Genomic DNA, 5,393 nt, shown 5'->3' on the forward strand with positions numbered 1-5,393 from the left:
TTTGCCTATAAAATTTTTTCCTTGAAAATCATCTGAGAGCTTGGGTCTTTTGAACATGTGTGCATGTGTACTAACTCACTTCAGTCATGTCTGGCTCTGCGATGCAATGAAATGTAGTTTGCCGGCTCCTCTGCCCATCAGATTCTCCAGACAGGAATGCTGCAGTGGTTTGCCATGCCCTCCTCTAAGGGATCTTCCCCACCTAGAAATTGAATTCTCATCTCTTATGTTTCTTCCATTGGCAGACGAGTTCTTTACCACTAGTCAGCTGGGAAGCCGCTTGAACATGAACACCACATCCTCCTTGCTTAACCTTAGAATAAAGCTTTCTTTGCTCCAAATAGAAACATATTTCAATAATACCTAACCAGTGGAATTCAATTACTTAAAATCACCTATACAATGTATAATTCTCTATACACTAATTTCAATGTCCTAACCACTAAGGAAAATGTGATTTGAAAATATATTTATAAATGAAAGATGTTGTGGTGACCCAAGGACAAAAGAGCAGATAAAACCAAGGAAAGTCTTGGATTACAGGAACAGAAACACCAGATCCTTATCGTCCTTCCCTCCCCCATGCTGTCACTATTAATGGGTTTCAGGTCCTCCTGAGCAGCATAACCTGTGTCCCCTCCTACCCCATAGGAGGGGAGAAGACATTCGCCTTACTCTTCCCCACCCCCACCCAGTATACATGCCTCATCCAATCAGCAAATAATCTGCCAGATCCCTATCCCACTCCTTGTACCATGGGTATAAAAGTGGACTAAGGATCCCTGTTCAACTTCAGTTCTCCCTTGAGATGGTCCACTGTTCTAACAGCATCTCCCACTCTAATAAACTTTATTTCCCTCTTGTTCTGTCTCATGTCTAGAAGTTATTTTCCAACTCACACCCAGACCATGACAGATGTCTTTGAAATAATTTCTTAAATATAATTTTCAACAAAACTAACAGTTTTTGAGTGCTAATGTGCATGTGTACTCAGTTGCTAAGTCATGTCCAATTCTTTGGGATACCACAGACTGTAGCCTGCCAGGAATTCCTGTCCATGGAATTCTCCAGCAAGAATACTGGAGTGGGTGGCCATTCCATTTTCCAGGGGATCTTCCCGACCTAGGGATCAAGCCCCAGTCTCCTGCAGTGCAGGCAGACTCTTTAGCATATGAGCCTCCATCTCTATAGATACCTCCAAAATGCCTCAGGAATTGTGTATAGCCAGTGATTTATTAATCTACACACACACACACACACACACACACACACACACACACACACATGCAGTTTATTGAGTCTTTGAACTTAGGGAGTCAATCACTTTGTATTTGTTAAGAAATGGAACTCTGTGTTTTTTTTAAATATTCTCTACTTCATAAGATGAGGTTTCATAGATAAATGGTAAGAATTTCAACTGTCATGCAAAATGAATGCACATTACCAAGAGATTTCTCTGTATTACCCAATGTCCTCTTATCACTTGTGCTTACACCTCATGGAAATTAATACTCTAACCCTAACCATTCCCTTCTGACCACAGATTTATAATTGCTTTTATTATTTCTCTATGCTTTCACTTCCTCTCAGCTAATCAGCAATCATTTCTTGTTAATAATATTTGTGTCATCATTTCTTAGTCTACCAATTTTCTACTCTTAAATTGTTGATGGTGGAGGAAACAGAATGTCAAAACTTATGAAACATCAACTTAACAGTAGTTCAGCATTTTGCCGTGTGATGGCATAACCACAAGTGGGGTTTAGCCACCATTCAGATGCTTTACAACTCTGTGCATGTCTATGTCTGAATAATTTATTTACTGAAATGAACTCTTTCCATGGTGATCCAGGATTCTATATCAACAAATCAAATGATAATTCACCTCCTGCATATCATGACTCTGTTACCATTTATTTTGTCTTATTCTTTTGGGGGTTACTCTATTAGTTCCCAAATTTTTGAGCCATTGAATGCCTGAAACACTTCAGGTTTGCTTTAATTGCAACATGTACAGATTTGTCATGGAAACAGTTTTTGAAATGCTTTCAGGAGAGCATTTTTTTACATCTTTGTTGCTCAAACTATAGATAAGCAGATTCAGCACTGGAATGACAATGGTATAGATTACAGATGCCACCTGTGCCTGGGTCAAGGAGGATGTGTTATCAGGCTGCAAATATGTGAAAAGCAGGGACCCATAGAAGACAGTCACCCCCATGATGTGGGACACACAGGTAGAAAATACTTTCTGTCTGCCTGCTGCAGACTGGATCTGCAGGATGGTTGAAATGATGGCAATGTAGGTGACTGTGATGATGAAGAGAGATCTAAGAAGGGTGAAGCCAGCTAAAACAAAGATCACCATTTCTGTGTTGAAGGCATCCATGAAGAACAGAGCTAGAAGAGCTGTGGTGTTGCAGAAAAAGTGATTAATGCTGGAATCACAGAATGCCAATGTGCTGATCACACAGATGGAGACCAGAGAATTGGTGAAGCCAATCATATAAGGGATGACTCCCAACCACCTGCACACCTCCTGGGACATGACCACGAAATACAGTAAGGGATTGCAGATAGCTACATAGTTGTCATAGGCCATGGACCCCAGAAGAAATCACTCACTACACACTAAACCCACAAAAAAAGTACATTTGAACAAAGCAGCCAATGAAGGAGATGGTTTTCTGAATTGACTGGAGATTTACCAGTGCCTTGGGTGTTACAGCAGAGGAATAAAATATATCAATGAATGCTAAATTGCTAAGAAAAAAGTACATAGGTGTGTGGAGCTGAGAGTCGATTCTGATTAACAGAATTAGTCCAAGATTCCCCAAAACAGTGAAGAGATAAATAAAAAGAAACATCATGTAGAAGCTGAGATGTAGCTTAGGGTGATTTGCAAATCCGTGGAGAATGAAGAACTGATTTCTGTCAACTCAGACCCTTGACTTCTATGCTGAAAAATGATAAGAAAAGTTAGAGGAAATTCAAGTCCAAAGGCATGATAAGCAGCACTGACCTAGATTCCCATAATGAGAGAGTAAGTGATGGTAAGCAGATATTAAGTGACTTCAAGTTAATTGAGAATTTGTACATGATTTTAATTAAAAAAAATAGAACTAACAAACCGTATTCAAAAATTCAAAGTTCACATTCATTGGAATTGGTTACACTCTTTAAAAAAAATCTATCTGGATTGCTTTTTAAAGCAATTTCTCTAGAAATTTCCTCTTCCCTTATCTATTACTGGGACCCAATTCATATACTTAAAAACTTACATACTATAATTGATTATGTATTATTCTTAGAAAACATGAAGCTCAGCTGGAAGTTTAAATTTTAAAATGTAATGATACCTTGTGTGGCAGTCATAAGATTTCAACAGCCAATAACTACTTTACAGGGTTGTTTTAGGTGCTTAATGAGATCTTCAATGGGCATATCTAATAGTTCCTTGGACTCAATAAGGCTTGCTAAATTTTGTAAATATATATGTATATAATTTATAAAATATATATTTTACAAAATATTATGTATAAACATATGCATATATTTACATATAGTAAGTGATATATATATATATATATATATATATATATATATATAATATGGAGAAGGGCATGGCAACCACTCCAGCATTCTTGCCTGGAGAATCCCATGGACAGAGGACCCTGGTGAGCTAGAGTCCATGGGGTCACAAAGATTTGGACACAACTGAGTGATTAACACACACACATATATATATGTGTGTATGTGTGTGTTCCCTAACATGAACCCCCAAGTTGTGCACTTTCAAAGATGCAAATGTGAGTTCACATGTTCACTCACATGTCAGCTTACATGTCTGTCAGACACTGTCCATCCTCTGCAATCGACTGCTCTTCTGTGTATATCACTGTGCATTGCTGTGTGGAGTACAGCAGTGCAGGATCTTTATTTCAGGTGCAGGTTGGGCGGAAGCAACCATAAAGGCAACAGTGATATAGCTGGCACTGCTCAGAAGAGATTCAGGAAATGGTAAGGGGATTTTATTTATTTGAGGAGGCACTGTTAGTTTTTTGAGGCTCAGGACCCAAATGTAGAATGGTGCATGAAAGCTGCAGCAGCCGTTCAGAATACAATCCATTGCCAGCCTGTCATCTATGACAAGAATAAAAGAGCTACTACTCAGACACCTCTGGATCAATTTTTCAAGAGGGTATTCATTGATAGAACTGAATCTGGCAAGGAACAAGAACCTGTGCATCAGCGTCAAGCCTGAGGACATCGCAGCTTGCCCTGTTACTATTGCTGACAGTCTTCAGCTCTGCCATCTCCCAGCTCCTCTCTTCCCTTCAGTCGGTAACTTTTCTTGTCTGTTCACTCAGTGCCGGCCCCTGTATGCCAACTGTTGTTCCGTAGTACTGCACTTTTCAAGGTACTGTACTGTAAGATTAAAAATATTTCCTTTCTCTTTTGTGTTTGTTTTTTATGCATTAGTTGTGCAAAAATTATTATAAACCTACTACAGGACAAAACTATATAGTTGATTGTGTTACCTGGGTACCTAGGCGAACTTTGTTGGACTTAACGAACAAACTGGACTTACCAGTGTGCTCTAGGAACAGAACTCATTCATATATAGGGGACTTATATATTAACATAAAAGGAAAGAAACATCTTGCTTATTTTACATGTTAATACTAAAATTCTCTATATTTCTTTCCTATCACATACCCTTCTTTCTATTGGTGAACATTTCTAAATGCGGAACATAGTCTATGGTGCAGCCAAATAAACCACAGGTTTTGCCTCTGTGGTTTATTTTCAACATGAAACACTTGGCTACAACATCAGGCAATTACTAATTCATTGCCCATAGCAGGATTCAACTCAATAATATGATGCAAAGAAGCCTACAAATGGTAAAATGAGTATGATTTGTTATGTTTAAAACAGAAAATTAAAATATACAGTGATTTAACTAAAAATCAAATAACTTATTTGCTAGTTATATTGACATAAACATGATAAATAAGTAAAACTGAAACTGGTGTGATATTAATGTGGTTTATTTCAGACATGTGGCACTCTGCTTGAGTAACCCAAAGGAATCTGTCTTATAAAATATACTTAATCCCTTAGTATCTCTCATGCTCACGGTGCTCCTATTTATTTATCCATTCATTCCTTTATTTAGTATTTAGTCAATGAAGACATTTTGTCTTGGCTGTCATTAAAGGCACTTTTCTTAAAGGTTGCTGGAAGGTGCAAGTATATAAAAATAAAAACTGTCTCATTGTGGGAAACACACATGTGGGAAATGTGGAGTCACTCAGTTGTTTCTGACTCTTTGCAACCCCATGGACTGTAGCCTACTACGCTTCTCCATCCTTGGGATTTTCCAGGCA

At 38.2% G+C, this 5,393-nt stretch overlaps 1 pseudogene; it reads right to left on the reverse strand.

The window, feature by feature from the left end:
* Positions 1 to 2,022: 2,022 nt before the first annotated feature.
* On the reverse strand, positions 2,023 to 4,270 carry LOC122693171 (annotated as a pseudogene).
* Between the last annotated feature and the right edge of the window lie 1,123 nt (positions 4,271 to 5,393).

The sequence above is a fragment of the Cervus elaphus genome, chromosome 5 (genome assembly GCF_910594005.1).
Source record: "Cervus elaphus chromosome 5, mCerEla1.1, whole genome shotgun sequence".
Taxonomy (NCBI): domain Eukaryota; kingdom Metazoa; phylum Chordata; class Mammalia; order Artiodactyla; family Cervidae; genus Cervus; species Cervus elaphus.